At 46.6% G+C, this 17572-nt stretch overlaps 1 protein-coding gene and 1 long non-coding RNA gene across 3 annotated transcripts in view; one reads left to right on the top strand and one right to left on the bottom strand.

Moving 5' to 3' along the window:
* The window catches only part of NTNG2 (netrin G2), a 51596-nt gene extending 49294 nt beyond the window's left edge, over positions 1-2302 (bottom strand). For both annotated transcript variants that reach the window (XM_060684590.2, XM_060684588.2), the window contains exon 1: positions 1691-2302. The gene's annotated coding sequence lies outside the window, so the exon portion shown is untranslated. The remainder of the gene's footprint in view (positions 1-1690) is intronic.
* On the top strand, positions 1346-7093 carry LOC148111820 (uncharacterized). The gene is made up of 2 exons (XR_015730232.1): positions 1346-1453; positions 7049-7093. It is a non-coding gene; the product is annotated as an uncharacterized LOC148111820 (long non-coding RNA).
* Positions 7094-17572: the final 10479 nt, after the last annotated feature.

The raw sequence follows: 17572 nt of genomic DNA on the forward strand, positions 1-17572 counted from the left end.
CTCTCTGCTTCTCTCTGTTAATAATCATAATATTAAAATCAGATTAATCTATGGTGCGTTCCCTTCTCCCCCCCCTTTTTTTTTTTTAAAGGACGGAGTGAATCTGGAGAGAGAGAGAAGGCTGCTTGGGAAGAGAAAGAGGACAGGAGAAAGGGTTTGGAAGGGTGGTGGGGGGCCGGGAAGAGAAGACTACAGGAAAGATTTGGTCTGGGGTGGGGAAGAAAAATAAACAATTGATGCAAATTGTTAGGAGGGCTTCAGAGGAGCCCAAGAGAAGCTTCAGGCGAAGGAGAGGAGGAAGAAGGAGGAAGGAAAGAAAGAGAGAGAGAAAGAGAGAGAGAGGAAGAAGAAAGGAATGGTAGGTAGGTAGGTAGATGGATAGACAGAGGAAGGAAGGAAAGAAAGAAAGAGAAAGAGAAAGAGGAAGGAAGGAAGGAATGGTAGGTAAGTAGGTAGATAGATAGATGGATAGATAGAGGAAAGAAGGAAGAGAGGGAGGAAGGAAGGAAGGAAGGAAGGAAGGGTAGGTAGGTAGATAGATGGATAGATAGAGGAAGGAAGGAAGGAAAGAAAGAAAAAGAGAGAGGAAGGAAGGAAGAGAGGGAGGAATGGTAGGTAGGTAGGTAGATGGATAGACAGAGGAAGGAAGGAAAGAAAGAAAGAAAGAGAAAGAGAAAGAGAAAGAGGAAGGAAGGAAGGAATGGTAGGTAAGTAGATAGATGGATAGATAGAGGAAAGAAGGAAGAGAGGGAGGGAGGAAGGAAGGAAGGGTAGGTAGGTAGATAGATGGATAGATAGAGGAAGAAAGGAAGGAAAGAAAGAAAGAAAAAGAGAGAGGAAGGAAGGAAGGAAGGAAGAGAGGGAGGAATGGTAGGTAGGTAGGTAGATGGATAGACAGAGCAAGGAAGGAAAGAAAGAAAGAAAGAGAAAGAGAAAGAGGAAGGAAGGAAGGAATGGGAGGTAAGTAGGTAGATAGATGGATAGATAGAGGAAAGAAGGAAGAGAGGGAGGGAGGAAGGAAGGAAGGAAGGAAGGGTAGGTAGGTAGATAGATGGATAGACAGAGGAAGAAAGGAAGGAAAGAAAGAAAGAAAAAGAGAGAGGAAGGAAGGAAGGAAGGAAGGAAGAGAGGGAGGAATGGTAGGTAGGTAGATAGATGGATAGACAGAGGAAGAAAGGAAGGAAAGAAAGAAAGAAAAAGAGAGAGGAAGGAAGGGTAGGTAGGTAGATAGATGGCTAGATAGAGGAAGGAAGGAAAGAAGGAAGAAAGGAAAAGGGAGGGAGAAAGGGGGGAAAGAAAAGGGAAAGGATGACAACGAAGATGATGGTGCACAAATCCGGTGGAAATCTGGAACGCGGGTTGCGGAGAGAGAGAGCGAGCGAGCCCTAAAAAACGTCCCCTTCCTTCCTCCTACATTGCTGCAATTCTAGAGGGGTTCCCACGCGCAAAATGGGTAACACGCTGCACCCCCCCTTCCCCCGGCGCCCCAAACCCCAAGCACCCCAATCGGAGAAAGTAGGTTGTTGCTAACTTTTCTTAGCAGCCCCCCCCACCCCCACCCCCAGCCCCCTCCAGCCGGGGCCAAGCCAGCCAGCCAGCCAACCGCAGGGAGGACGGCTGCGGACTTTTGCCCGCCCCGGAGCTGGAGGAGAGCCCGAGAGAAGCCCCAGGGAAGCTCCGCGCTACTCACCGGGAACGGGCAGGTGCTCGGGTCCAGCCGGGCGGCGCTCGGGATGGGGATGGAGCCGAAAGAGCGGGACGGGGGCCAGGGAGGGAGGGCTGCCCGCACCTCCGTATCCCCCCCCCCACTTTTCTGGCCAATGGGCCTTCTCGAGGCTGTCCACCCCCCCCTGTCCTCTCCGGCGAAGTTGGGGAAGGGGTAACTGCGGCGGGGAATTGGTGGGGAAGGGGGGGAAGAAGCGATGGAGAACCGGCAAGGCAAAAAAAAGAAAGAAAGAAAGAAAGAAAAAGGAGAAGAAGAAGAAGAAGGAAGGAAAGTGGAAACCTTGCCTCCCGTCCTCCTCTCTCTCATTCCTTTCTTTTCCCCCCCCCTCTTTTCTCTTCTCTTCTCTTCCTCCCTTTTTTTCTTTCTTTCCTTCCTTCCTGGGTTCTTTCCTTCCTTCCTTTGCTTTCCTCTTCCTTCGCTTCCGTGCCTCGTCTTTTTCTCCTCCCTCCCTTCTTTCGCTTTCCTCCCTCCCTTCCTCCCTCGTCTTCTCCTTCTTTCTTCCCTTTCCCTTCTTTCCTGCCGGCTCACTTTCTTACTTTTTCTCCTCCTCCTCCTCTCTCCTTCCCTCCTTCTCCCTCGCTTGCCCAACTATAAAAAGGTGGGGGAGGGGAGGGGAGGGGAGGGGGCTGGGCAGCCTTCAACTTTCCTCCTGCTGGAAAGAAACGCCCCGCGGGAGGGTCCCGATGGCCCGCATCCCCCCCCTCCCCTCCCCAACCCCGCCCGGAGCCCCCTCCCCAACCCCGAGAGGGGCTCAGCCTGGGGGTGGGTGGGCTGCTCAAGGAAAGAGGGGCTCCCCAAGTTCAGGCGCCGCCGAGGGGACCCACCGCCCCGACCATCCCGCTGCCCATCCCGGCGCCTTGCCTGCCCGGGGCTGCGCTACTTCTTCCGCGGGCACCGAGCACTGCCCGGCAGCGGCCATCCCGCGGGTCGGGGCGCTCTTAAAGGAGCCGAGCGGAGGATTGGCCGGCCGCGCAAGGCGGAGCACGGGCGGGGCGTCCGCTGCAGGGCGGGGAGGGGGGGGGGAAGAGAGGGATGGGGGCTGGGGTGGGGGGGGGATGGGATGGGAGGGGTAGGAAGTGGGACGGGGCTGGAAGGGAGAGAGGGAGGGAGGGAGGGTGGGAGCGTGGGGAGGTGGGCAGAAGTGCCCGGGAAGAGAGGGAGGTCTCAAGATTTGGGGTTCTTTCTTTCTTTCTTTCTTTCTTTCTTTCTTTCTTTCTTTCTTTCTTTCTTTCTGTCTGTCTGTCTGTCTGTCTTTCTTTCTGTCTGTCTGTCTGTCTTTCTTTTTTTCTTTCTTTCTTCCACTTCCTTCCTTCCTTTCCCTCCGTCCCTTCTTTCTTTCATCCATCCATCCATCCATCCATCCCTTCTCCCTCTTTCTTTAAATTAAAAAAAAAAATTAAATAACTTTATTGTCAATGTACGTCTATACACAGTATACCCATGCAACGAAGTTCACTTAACACCGGAAAACCAGGTTCCTTCCTTCCTTCCTTCCTTCCTTCCTTCCTTCCTTCCTTCCTTCCTTCTCCCTCCCTCCTTTCTTTCATCCATCCATCCATCCATCCCTTCTCCCTCTTTCTTTAAATTAAAAAAAAAAATTATATAACTTTATTGTCATTGTACGTGTATACACAGTATACCCATACAACGAAATTCACTTAACACCGGAAAACCAGGTTCCTTCCTTCCTTCCTTCCTTCCTTCCTTCCTTCCTTCCTTCCTTCCTTCCTTCCTTCCTTCTCCCTCCCTCCCTCCCTCCTTTCTTTCATCCATCCATCCATCCATCCCTTCTCCCTCTTTCTTTAAATTAAAAAAAAATTAAATAACTTTATTGTCATTGTACGTGTATACACAGTATACCCATACAACGAAATTCACTTAACACTGGAAAACCAGGTTCCTTCCTTCCTTCCTTCTTTCCTTCCTTCCTTCCTTCCTTCCTTCCTTCCTTCCTTCTCCCTCCCTCCCTCCCTCCTTTCTTTCATCCATCCATCCATCCCTTCTCCCTCTTTCTTTAAATTAAAAAAAAATTAAATAACTTTATTGTCATTGTACGTGTATACACAGTATACCCATACGACGAAATTCACTTAACACCCAAAGATCAGGTCCAACACACATAACAATCCCCAAACACACTCCCACCCACCACAAATTCCCCACCCCTAAACCACCCAAACATCTACACAACAGATCAAGTTCTTTCTTCTTTCTTTCTTTCTTTCTTTCTTTCTTTCTTTCTTTCTTTCTTTCTTTCCTTCCTTCTCTCTGATGCTTCCCTCCCTCCCTTTCCTCCTTCCTTCCTCCCTCCTTCACCCTCTCCCTTCCTCCCTCCCTTCCTTGCTTCCTCCCTTTCTTCCTCTCTTCCTCCCTCCCTCCTTCACCCTTTCCCTCCCTCCCTCCCTTCCCTCCTTCCCTCTCAGCATTTTTCTCTTTCTATCGCAGTCTTCCTTTTTTCCCTCCTTCCCTCCCTCCCTTACAACACCATTTGGCATGTTGATCCCCAGATTCAGGACAATTTCCCTCCCCATTGGGGAGTTGAATTCCTGGGGGAATGCTGGAATTCTGCGAAAGTTGAGAAATCCTGATCTGCTATGACCTTTTGTCCATGAAGACTTCCTTGGTCTCACCCAGTGAGACCAAGGGGAATGGACACTACATGAATCGAGGGAGGGGTCTGTGCTATGACAACTCTTCCAGCAGCCTGAGCGCTCATGCACTTATGACCCACTTATGACCCATAAGGCGAAGCTGACCTTGGGGAAGGAAGGAAGGAAGGAAGGAAGGAAGGAAGGAAGGAAGGAAGGAAGGAAGGAACTTTGAGGAAGGACTCAGAAAAGAGGCTGCAAAGACCAGAGATAGGAGGAAGCAGGAGGAAAGCAAGTTCCAAAGATTCCCTGCTCTGGTTTTGCAGGCTTTCAAGACAGTATCGCTATAAAGTAATATTCCTGGAATCCCTATGGCGTTTCTTGGGCAGGCCTATCTCAGAAGGCTGATCAATGCTCCCATAAACGAAGGATGAGAGAGAGAGAGAGAGAGAGAGGGAGAGACAGATAGAAATGGATCAATAGAGATAGATGGAGGGATAGATGGAGGGATAGAGATTGATGATAGAATGATAGGATAGAGAGAATATAGAGATAGAGATAGAGAGAGACAGACAGACAGACACAGAATGAGAGAGAGAGAGAGAGAGACATGGATAGATAGAGATGGATAAATGGAGATGGGTGGATAGATGGATGGATGGATGGTTAGAGATAGAAGATAGATAGATAGATAGATAGATAGATAGATAGATAGATATAGATAGATAGATAGATAGATAGATAGATAGATAGATGATAGGTAGATAGATAGATGATAGGTAGATAGATAGATAGATAGATAGATAGATAGATAGATGATAGGTAGATAGATAGATAGATAGATAGATAGATAGATAGATGATAGGTAGATAGATAGATGATAGGTAGATAGATAGATAGATAGATAGATAGATAGATAGATAGATGATAGGTAGATAGATAGATGATAGGTAGATAGATAGATAGATAGATAGATAGATAGATAGATAGATGATAGGTAGATAGATAGATAGATAGATAGATAGATAGATAGATGATAGGTAGATAGATAGATGATAGGTAGATAGATAGATAGATAGATAGATAGATAGATAGATGATAGGTAGATAGATAGATAGATAGATAGATAGATAGATAGATAGGTAGATAGATAGATTAATATAGTGTGGAGAAAGAGAGAGACAGACAAACACAGAATGAGTAAGTCGAGGACCACCTGTACAATAAATAAATCAAAAGCGTCTACTGGCTACTTAAAAGAAATCGAAACCGATTCGTCAATTACTCGCTTATCAACCGGATCCGAAAATAGCTGCCGAGGTGGGAAACAGGCGGCAGTTTTATTGATTAAACGGCATAATTGTATTGTTAATGTCTCTGCTGTGACCCATACATGACTCGGTCATGCGAGAGCGATTGTTATCATTCTTATTCTCCCCCACAAATTCTTCTTGGCAACGTCCATCAATTTAAAACAAGGCTTGTGGAATAAAAACCACGAAATCAAGCCATAAACTACTCTCGCATTAAAACCCAGCAGCACTGACGCCGACTATAAAATACAATCACTTTGCAATTAAATTGCCGTATCACCCATGGAGAGCTGCAGACAATACCATTTGGCTAAAAAAAATTGATAAAAATAACAGCAGAACGTGGGATTAGGAGGCAGGAGTTACGACTCCCAGCGTCCCTCCTCTTCGGGGCTGCTGGGATTTGTAGTACAATAACAGGGGTCTCCAGCTAATAAGAACGTCCATAAATATCAAGCTCTTGAAAGGAAGTGAAAAAGGTTTGGCCAACCTTATTATTCTATATTCTGTCTCATTTTCTGCTGAGATGTTGGAGAGAGAGAGAGAGAGAGAGAGAGAGAGAGAAAGGAAGAAAGAAAAAGAAAAAGAGAGAAAGAGAAAGAGAGAGAAAGAAAGAGAGAGAGAGAGAGGTACAGAGAAAGAAAGAGAGAGAGAGAAAGATAGAAAGAGAGAGAAAGAGAGAGAAAGACAATAACAGGGGTCTCCAGCTAATAAGAACATCCATAAATATCAAGCTCTTGAAAGGAAGTGAAAAAAGTTTGGCCAACCCTATTATTCTACATTCTGTCTCATTTTCTGCTGAGATGTTGGAGAGAGAGAGAGAGAGAGAGAGAGAGAGAGAGAGAGAGAGAGAGAGAAAGAAAGAGAAAGAAAAAGAAAAAGAGAGAGAGAAAGAAAGAGAGAGAGAGAGAGGTACAGAGAAAGAAAGAGAGAGAGAGAAAGATAGAAAGAGAGAGAAAGAGAGAGAAAGACAATAACAGGGGTCTCCAGCTAATAAGAACATCCATAAATATCAAGCTCTTGAAAGGAAGTGAAAAAAGTTTGGCCAACCCTATTATTCTACATTCTGTCTCATTTTCTGCTGAGATGTTGGAGAGAGAGAGAGAGAGAGAGAGAGAGAGAGAGAGAGAGAGAGAGAGAAAGAAAGAGAGAGAAAGAAAAAGAAAAAGAAAAAGAGAGAGAAAGAAAGAGAGAGAGAGAGAGAGGTACAGAGAAAGAAAGAGAGAGAGAGAAAGATAGAAAGAGAGAGAAAGAGAGAGAAAGAGAGAAAGAGAGAGAGAGATTGAGAAGTTCCTTGAAGATGGGCTCTAGCACAAGTCCAAAAGCTTGGAAGAATAAATTTCTGGTCCTGGTGACAGACCGAAATTGGATCTGGACATTCTTCTTCACCACCTTCCTGGTGTCTTCTCTTCTACTTTCAGATCATTTCTTCCCGAAGTGTGAATGGAACCGTCCTTCAAGTGGAAGTTCTACCTTCCATCCCTGCCATGCCATCCTTCTCATCTCCAAGTTGGAGATGAGCAGGATTAGTTTCTGAAGTCCAGAAGAGCTTGGACTTCCAGCCTGGTCAAACTGATCTTCTATCATCTGGTGTCCTCCACATTGGTCTGAGGTTGACAGGAGATGTGGTTGAATACATCTGAAGGGAACATAGGGTTGGAAAATACCTTGGAGGTCTTCTAGTCCAACTCCCTGTTCAAGCAGGAGACCCTACATCATTCCGGACATACGTCCAGTGATGGAGCACCCACAACTGGGAGGTGAGCCATTCCATTCATTAATTGTTCTCACTGTCAGGAAAGTTCTCCTTAATTCTAGGTTGGATCTCTCTTTAATATCTACGGAGATTCTCAGTCCTCCAGGTCATGGTTATCCCAAAGGTGCTTTTTCAAGAGGACTTCCTTTCTTTTTCTTGGAAGACGTTTCGCTTCTCATCCGAGAAGCTTCTTCGGCTCTCACTGGATGGTGGAGAATGGAAATTAAAAACTCTCTCCAATGACCTCCCACCCATTCCTTCTTGTCCTGCCCTCAGGTGCTTTGGAGAATAGGTCAACCCGAGAGGTGGGTTTCAGCAGGTTCTGATCAGTTCTGGAGAACCGGTAGCGGAAATTTTGAGTAGTTCGGAGAACCGGTAGCGGAAATTTTGAGTAGTTCGGAGAACCGGTAGCGGAAATTTTGAGTAGTTCGGAGAACCGGTAGCGGAAATTTTGAGTAGTTCGGAGAACCGGTAGCGGAAATTTTGAGCAGTTCGGAGAACCGGTAGTGGAAATTTTGAGTAGTTTGGAGAACCGGTAGTGGAAATTTTGAGCAGTTCGGAGAACTGGTAGCGGAAATTTTGAGTAGTTCGGAGAACCGGCAGCGGAAATTTTGAGTAGTTCGGAGAACCGGCAAATACCACCTCTGGTTGGCCCCAGGAGTGGGGAGGGAATGGGGATTTTGCAGTATCCTTCCCCTGGAGTGGGGAGGGAATGGGGATTTTGCAGTATCCTTCCCCTGCCACGCCCACCAAGCCATGCCACGCCCACCAAGCCACGCCCACAGAACTGATAGTAAAAAAAATTGAAACCCACCACCGATGTCACCCCTTACTCCTTATTCTCTTCGTTAGACTGGAGGTACCTAGTTCCTTCAACGTCCATCGTACGGTGGAAGAAGAGACTGCGCAGTCATATCTCGAGGGCTACCCTTTCCGCCTTCCTCCAGTTTCCCCACAAATTGCCGGAATAGATGGAATACTTAGCGATTCCTTGGGGAGATAGGTATCCAATATTGCTTACGGAGCAACTGTTGGGGAGGTGGGGGTGAGTGGGGAGCGGGGGCTTCTGGATAGATTCAGACCGAGTCGATCTGCCAAATCAGAATGATAGAGAGTGACCTTCCTCCGTCGCCTGGGCTGAATGCTAAGTAGCCGGTTGATATAATTTATTCTTGGAAAGACAAATTCTAGCTTCAGATACCAAATTTCAGCTCGATGGTTGGATTGTCGTCGTTGTTGTGTGTGGTTTTTTTGCAGGAAATTTCTGTCTGCTTAAAACAAGATCCTTCTTGTTGAACTGCAGGATTCTTTCTATTCTCCAAGCCGGATGAGCTATTTGTCCTGATGCATTTGTGATGCTCTGGTTGACGGAAACCACGATCAAGCCAACAAATGACAATTGCCTGCGTTCTCCTAACACCGCTCAACCATCAGCACCTATTTTTGCAAGTAGATGCACAGGTAGTCCTTGACTTATTAACCATTCATTTAGCGAACAGTGGTAGGTTTCAACTTTTTTTTTTACTACCGTTCTGTGGGCGTGGCTTGGTGGGCATGGCGTGGCTTGATGGGCGTGGCAGGGAAGGATACTGCAAAATCTCCATTCCCTCCCCATTCCAGGGGAAGGATACTGCAAAATCTCCATTCCCTCCCCACTCCAGGGGAAGGATACTGCAAAATCTCCATTCCCTCCCCACTCCAGGGGAAGGATACTGCAAAATCTCCATTCCCTCCCCATTCCAGGGGAAGGATACTGCAAAATCTCCATTCCCTCCCCACTCCAGGGGAAGGATACTGCAAAACCTCCATTCCCTCCCCATTCCAGGGGAAGGATACAGGCCCCAAGTTGGAATTTCTTCCCCCTCCAACCCGCACAGAAAGACCCCGAAGGGGGAGACTCTCTGCAGCAACACAAATGTTCATTGCATGTATCTGTCCCAGGGGCCGTAGTTTGAGGACCCCTGATTTAGTGCAATAGAACAAATGCAAATAGTTTTTCTGTGGACCAGTATTTATTTATTTTATTTATTGAATTTGTATACCACCCTACTCCCGAAGGACTCAGGGCGGTGAACAGCCATAGAATAAAACATATAAATACAAAATTTAAAACAGATTAAAACGAATTAAATAATTTGGCTGAACAAATTTAAAACCCCAATAATTTAAAATCAGATTTAAAATTTCCATTTAAAAAGGGGAAAGACTTAGGTCAGGCCGGCTTGATGAAATAGGGAAGTCTTGAGCGCGCGACGGAAGGTACGCAGATCCGGGATCCTCCGTATCTCCGGGGGGAGCTCGTTCCAGATCGTAGGTGCCCCCACAGAGAAGGCTCTCCCCCTGGGGGCCGCCAGTCGACATTGTTTGGCCGACGGCACCCGGAGGAGCCCCTCTCTATGGGAGCATACCGGCCGGTGGGAGGTTATTGGTGGTAGCAGGTGGTCCCGTAAATAACCAGGTCCTAACCCTAAGTAAAATTTTCTCACAGATCACCGGTGGTCCACAGACCACCAGTTGGTGACCTCTGATCTAATCCAACCCTATGCTCATGCAGGAGACCCGACACCACTTTGGACAAATGGTTGTCCAACCTCTTCTTAAAAACCTCCAGCGTCGGAGCATTTACACTTTCTGGTGGCAAGTCGTTCCACTGATTCATTGTACACTGAATCCTTCCGTATCGGAGACAAATTCCTTGTGGGCCTAATCACACTTGGCCAAATAAGGTACAGTTAGTCCTTCACTTAGGAGCACAGTTGAGCCCAAAATTTATGTTGCTAAGCGAGACATTGGTTAAGCGAATTTCTCCCCGTTTTACGATCTTCCTTGCCACTGCTGTTAAGCAGTGTTTTTGCATTTGTTGCGTTAGTAACGGTTGTTAAATGAATCCGGCTTTCCCCATCGACTTTGGGATGCTGCGGCCAGGAGTTGCCAAGCATCTAAATTTTGATCCTTTAACCAAGGGGATGCTGCAACGGGCATAAGTGTGAAAAAAAACCACCAAAAATCCCCTTTTTCAGTGTTGCGACTTTAAAGGGTCACTAAGTGGACCATCGTAAGTCGAGGACCACCTGTATTCCCTTCCATGTAGGTTCCCCCACAATACCTTCATTCCTTTGACTCATCTGCTTTCTGATTATCCTTTGGAAAGAAAGCGGAGTAGACAGTTGTTCATGATCGCTCCTATTATATTATTATTATTATTTCAGGAATGATGCAGAAAGGAAATTATGTTTGAGATTGTTATGACGGGTGCATTCCCGCCTTCTTATGCTGCCGGGTAGATCTTTTCGGTTATCAAATCTGAAGTGCTTATTTTGGTGTAATGATAAGGGAGGCAGAGAAAGGGGCAGAGAAAGAAAGAAAAGAAAGAGGAAGGAAGGAAGCAGTGGGGGACGTGGTGGCTCAGTGGCTAAGACGCTGAGCTTGTAGATTGAAAGGTCGGCAGTTTGGCGGTTCGAATCCCTAGCGCCGCATAATGGGGCGAGCTCCCGTGACTTGTCCCAGCTTCTGCCAACCTAGCAGTTCGAAAGCACTTAAAAAATGCCAGTAGGAAAATAGGGACCACCTTTGGTGGGAAGGGAAGAGCGTTCCGTGCACCTTTGGCGTTGAGTCATGCCGGCCACATGACCACGGAGACGTCTTCGGACAGCGCTGGCTCTTCGGCTTTGAAACGGAGATGAGCACCGCCCCCTAAAGTCAGGAACGACTAGCACATATGTGTGAGGGGAACCTTTCCCTTTTTAAAGCAGTGGTGAAATCCAATTTTTTTTACTACCGGTTCTGTGGGTCGTGCCTTGGTAAGTGTGGTGTGGCTTTTGGGTGTGGCTTGGTGGGCGTGGCACGAGAAGGATATTGCAAAATCACCATTCCCACCCCACTCTGGGGCCAGCCAGAGGTGGTATTTGCCGGTTCTCCGAACTGCTGAAAATTTCCGCTACTGGTTCTGCAGAACCTGTTAGAACCTGCTGGATTTCACCCCTGAGTTAAAGTAACAATAAAGTTATTCTATTCTATTCTATTCTATTCTATTCTATTCTATTCTATTCTATTCTATTCTATTCTATTCTATTCTATTCTATTCTATTCTATTCTATTCTATTCTATTCTATTCCATTCCATTCCATTCCATTCCATTCCATTTGAGTCGACTCGACTCGACTCGACTCGACTCAACTCAACTCAACTCAACTCTATTTTCTATTCTATTCTATTCTATTCTATTCTATTCTATTCTATTCTATTCTATTCTATTCTATTCTATTCTATTCCATTCCATTCCATTCCATTCCATTCCATTCCATTCCATTCTATTCTATTCCATCCCATCTAGCTTCTTCATTCCTGAGGACACAAGGAAACGAGATTTGTCCCTGAGTCTATATTGGTGGATGGAGTTTTTGATTACACAATTTTTTTATTTTTAGGCGATGATTGAAACCTCCCTCCCTCCCCCCCCCCAAACTCTCCAGCAGAAATCCAGGGAAGGCAAATGCTGAATGCAAAAAAGAAAAAGAAAAAAGAAAAAAGACCACCCATAAAATTTGTCTTTCTCTTGTCTTGTAACTTGCTTGCATTCCGTGTACCGGAGTGTATTGCATGGCAACTGCGTTCACACTTCTCTATAATAAAAGACTGCAGCAGATGGACCCACTATTAAAGTCTATCCCCATATTTGCATAATTATTATTCCTGCCAAGATGGAGCAGGGCTGATGTAAACTCAACAGGATTGATTTTTAAGGATAGGCGAAGGAAGGAGGGAGGGAGGAGGTGGTGGGGAGGTTTAGTCAGCTTCTAGAATTCCCAAATCCTCAAGTTAGGAACTGACAATGTGCCCCAGAGATCTCTCTCTTTACCCACCCGACCCACCCCCAACAGCTTCACGGCCCCAGCGGAATTTCTTTAATTTCTTTTAAAGAAGATTTTAATTAAAGAACACAATGCGTGCGACGTTTCTCTTCTCCAAAGCAAAACATCAGCTTTGAGCATCGTCAGAGTTTCCGCGAAGAGCCCAAGGCCACCTCTAAGCCCCAACGGGCCCTTCCTAAAATGAAAATTATGGAGGGGTTGCAAGCCACAGCTTTGTTTGAAAAGGGTCCCCATCTGTAGGAGGAGAGCAAGTTCAGCTGGAAGGCGGAGTTAAATGTGTCATTAGTTTGGAATCGTTGTGTTGGCACGAGCAAGCCGAATTCCGTTGATCCTTATCTGGTGACCGTTTAACTCTGACGGCTCATTGGTTACAGGTAGTCCTTGACCTATGACCACAATGGCGCCCCAAATGTATGTTGTTAAGTGAGAAATTTGTCAAGTGAGTTTTGCCCCATTTTACAACCTTTCTTGCCACCGTTGTTAAGTGAATCACTGCAGCTTTTTAGTTAGTTAACACAGTTGTGAATTGAATCCGGCTTCCCCATTAGGTTTGCTTGTCAGAAGGTCACAAAAAGGGATCACGTGATCCCAGGATACCGTCAACGTCTCCGGCTTGAAAGCCAGCTGATAACTTTGATCATCATTCATATGAGCCAAAAGAGAACCAGGATTGTTCTCCTTCAGATGTGTGCGCCTCGTGGAGCCCTACGGACCCAGGAAAAGAGGAGAAGAAGGACACTTCCAATGAGGGTGGTTGAGCTGCAACATCCAACTGAAAGGAGCAAATCAAAAGAATATCACAGAGAATGTTTATGGGGTTCATCAAGCATCCTTGGAAAGGAGAAGAGAACATTGGTGAGATCTGGGTTGAGTGGGAATGAAGTCCTTGGATTAGATCATAAGTTCTTGGGCTTCTTGCGGTTGGTACATCATAGGGTTCTTGAGCGTCTTGATGTTCCTGAGATTGGTTCTTCTACCTGTCCTTGAGATTCTTGAGGTTGATTCTTCCTAAGGTTGTTGGGGTTGGAGTTTTTGAGCTTCTTGAGGGTCTTTGGGTTGGTTCTTCTAATTGTTCTTGAGGTTCTTGAGATTGGATCTTCTTCAGGTTGTTGGAGTTGGTTCTTGGAGTTCTTGAGGTTCTTTGGTTGGTTCCTCTGGTGGTTCTTGAAGTTCTTGAGATTGATTCTTCTTGAGGTTGTTGGAGTTGGTTCTTGGAGTTCTTGAGGTTCTTCGGGTTGGTTCTTCTGGTGGTTCTTGAAGTTCTTAAGATTGGATCTTCTTGAGGTTGTTGGGGTTGATTCTTGGAGTTCTTGAGGTTCTTCAGGTTGGTTCCTCTGGTGGTTCTTGAGTTTGGATCTTCTTAAGGTTGTTGGGATTGGAGTTCTTGAGATTCTTGTGGGTCTTTGGGTTGGTTCTTCTTGAGGTTTGTTCTTGAGGTTCTTAGGATTGATTGAGCTCTGTGTTCTTGTGCTTCCTGGGATTGGCAGTGGGTTGTTTTGAAGTTGGTTGGGGAAAACAACACATGGCTGTTTCCCTACAGACGTTTCATTATCAGGCTAGGCAACATCATCAGTGTTCCCCGGGTGTTCATTTAGGGTCATCCTTCTCTACTGTAGATCAGTTCCTTCAATTCATTTTGGAACATTCGTACGGCTCGAATGGGATCCCTAAATCAAACTGTTGAGTCAAATCTGTTTCTAATCCATCCGGAGGATGCTTCCCCATTACACCGAGATGACCCAGAAGAATTTGATTTCGTGACTCAGTTGGACTTGACCGAGAATCGAACCGTTGAAAGGCTTTCCCGTTCCGATCTGAAAATCCAACACGACCACCGCCAGCTACCACCTTCTTCTTTCTCGATCTTTAAATCTGCCTTTCTCCGAAGGCTTGTGAGGACGCGGCCTTCTCCCGCAATGCCACTCTGGAGTCTCTCCTTCGCTTTCGCGCAAGAGGAAGAAATAACTGTTTGAATTAACACGTTTATGGCTGCCGGAATTAAGCGAAGGCAATGTTGAGGAAAGATCTCATAAAAGTCTCCATTTCTTTTGACGGAGGCAGAGAGAGTTCGCTGGCAAAGGCGGCCTGGAGATTGAAAATGAATTGAGGGCATTTCCATGTAATTTGCACATTCTTGGGCCATCCACTCAGCGTTTTTCTATTACGCTAGTTTTGACTTGCCATTAAATTTACTTTCTCTCTCTCTCTCTCTCTCTCCCCGATATAGCCGTGACATCCCTTCCTTTCTGACAGCGAACGCTATCATCTCTTTAACCAGTTAGGGAAGGAAGGAAAAACTCTTGGGGGGTGGAGGACGGGACAATCGCTTTGCAAAGTAGAAAGTAGAAAAACGCAGGGCGTTTTTTTGAGTCCTGTTTCTTCTCATTGGATTTGATTGCCGGGGGGGGGGAATAAATAAACCAGGAAAGAAAGAAAGAAAGAAAGAAAGAAAGAAAGAAAGAAAGAAAGAAAGAAAGAAAGAAAGAAAGAAAGAAAGAGGGAGGGAGGGAGGGAGGAAGGAAAGGAAGGAAGGAAGGAAGGAAGGAAGAAAAAAGAAAAGAAAGAGAGAGACAGACAGAGAGAGAGAGGGGGGGAGGGAGGAAAGAAAGGAAGGAAGAAAGAAAGAGACAGAGAGAAAGAAAGAAAGAGACAGAGAGAAAGAAAGAAAGAAAGAAAGAGGGAGGGAGGGAGGAAAGGAAGCAAGGAAGCAAGAAAAAAGAAAAGAAAAAGAGAGACAGACAGACAGAAAGAGAGAGAGGGAGGGAGGAAAGAAAAGAAGGAAGGAAAGAAGGAAGAAAAAAGAAAAGAAGGAGAGGGACAGCAAGTAAGCAAGCAATCAAGGAAGCAAGCAAGCAAGCAAGCAAGCAAGCAAGCAAGCAAGCAAGCAAGAAAGAAAGAAAGAAAGAAAGAAAGAAAGAAAGAAAAAAAGAAATCTTTGCCAAAACAAATTCTTCGTAAACAGTCCTTCGGCCTTATCACCAACCTTTGTCTTCTTTGGCACCCTGCCAAAGGCTTTTCTTGACAAAAGTTCAGAAGCAAGAGACCCTGACAAGAAACAAATGTAGCAACGCTGCTTTCCTACAAAGATCCCAAGAGCCCTTGCTACTCTTTAAGGCCTTCTGGGAGGGGCCAATCATCTCCTGGCCTTACTCCTGAGTCGTCCTTTTTGCTTCAGCTGCTCTTGCCTTCTGGCAGCTCTTTGCATGCGTGCACTAGGAACAGGCTCCTCCTGTTCCTCTGCCTCTCCGGAGGCTCCGGAGTCTGTGCATCCCTCCCAGATGGCCCCTGGCCCCCTCTCTGCCTCCGACGCAGAGCCCTCATCCGGGCCTTCCCCAGACTCCAGGACTGGCCCATGTTCCTCCCCAGCCTCCTCACTGTCCGACTCCGCTGTCAGCTCCGCGGGCTGCTGGCGGACCACAACACCAAGTCACCTTTTTACAACTTTGAATAAGTCACTAAATGCTCTGCTGTAAGCGAAGGACTATTTTTATTGACCATTTGCTTATAGCAAACGCCAGAAATTTTTTAGGCGTATCTTTCTTTTAAAAGAGCTGAATGGGTGGGGAGGGAGGGGGCGAATGTCTGAAAAGGGCCATGGCTTGCTGGGAAATTGCTAAGCAACAGAAGGCCTTCCTTAAATGATCAGATTGAAAACCGGTCCTAATCATTGCTTGGTAAAGGTCACTACTTAAGGAAAGCGGTGTGACTTTTCGGTTTAATTCAACTTCCTGGCTGCGACGGAGTCCAGATTAATTCCAGGGGAAAAGTTGAAGCATGGCTTCGCCGGTTTCATATACAGGTGGTCCTTGAGTTACGACGGCAATGGAGCCCGACATTTCTGTGGCTAATAAGCGAGACCTCGGTTAAGTGAGGGGTTTTATTTTTGCTCCTGGGGCAAAATAAAATTAATTTTGATGAACCCTTTCTGGCCCCAGTTGTTCAGGGAAGCCCTGCAGGGGTTAAGTGAGTCACACCGTCGTTAAGCGAATCTGGCTTGCTTCCCGGTTGACTTGGTGGGTCAGAAGGTTGCCAAAGGGGCCGTCATAAATACGAGTCGGATGCCAAGCGTCTGAATTTTTTGACCACGTGACCACGGGGATGCTGGAATGGCCAACAAGGTTGAAAAAGCGGCTTTTCCCAGTGCTGTTATCTCGTCGAATGGTCACTAAATGAACCGTCGTAAGTGGAGGACTGGCTGTAATGTGGACGCTTCACTTCAGTGATGGGCAGGCGATGCTGTGAGGACACCCCCAGTCAGTTGGGGGAAAGGGGGGTTTATGACTTCATCGGATTTGGAGGCTGCTTTATCTTCCCGAATCGTCTGCTTTGGGTTGCGACGAATCCTTCCACCCGCTGATCCCGTCCTTCTCTTCCAGAGCAAAGTGTGAACTGGAGCTGTGTTCGAGGCCAGCCCCCTCCCTTCCCATATGTTCAGATGCAGTTCTTGGCTCCCAAAGGGGAGGAAAAGGGTCGGGGTATGTTTTAAAATGCTTATTTTGAGAAGGAAACGCGTGCCAAAAACGGCAATCTGTATTTTGATCAAAAAAGGCACGCTGATTTGTGCACTGAATATGGAGCAGAAGAAGATCAAAGGGATAGAAGGAAGGAAGGATGTGGGAGAAGGAACGAAGGAAGGATATGGGAGAAGGAGGGAAGGAAGGATGTGGGAGAAGGAACGAAGGAAGGATATGGGAGAAGGAAGGAAGGAAGGGTATGGGAGAAGGAAGGAAGGAAGGAAGGGTATGGGAGAAGGAAGGAAGATTGGGTATGGGAGAAGGCGGGAAGGAAGGATATGGGAGAAGGAAGGAAGGTTGGATGTGGGAGAAGGAAGGAAGGGTATGGGAGAAGGAGGGAAGGAAGGAAGGATATGGGAGAAGGAAGGAAGGAAGGGTATGGGAAAAGGAGGGAAGGAAGGATATGGGAGAAGGAGGGAAGGAAGGAAGGATATGGGAGAAGGAAGGAAGGAAGGGTATGGGAAAAGGAGGGAAGGAAGGATATGGGAGAAGGAGGGAAGGAAGATTGGATATGAGGGAAGGAAGGAAGGAAGGAAGGAAGGAAGGGGAAGGGGAAGAAGAGGAGAAGGAAGAGGAGATGGAGGACTGTGTGGTCCTTGGTGTCTCTGAGCGTGGTGTCTTTTTTGCAGACATTTCATGACCCAATTAGGGAACATTATCAGTGCCTAGAAGGGAGTGGGGTTTGTGGAGAGGGGGAGGAGGAGGTTTCCTTGCCAGCACTGATGATGTTACCTAGATGGGTAATAAAACATCTGCAAGAAAACCACCAAGCTCAGAGATCACCGAGGACCCCACAGTCCTCCT

This window comes from Pantherophis guttatus, chromosome 16 (genome assembly GCF_059756535.1).
Source record: "Pantherophis guttatus breed Tessera chromosome 16, ASM5975653v1, whole genome shotgun sequence".
Taxonomy (NCBI): domain Eukaryota; kingdom Metazoa; phylum Chordata; class Lepidosauria; order Squamata; family Colubridae; genus Pantherophis; species Pantherophis guttatus.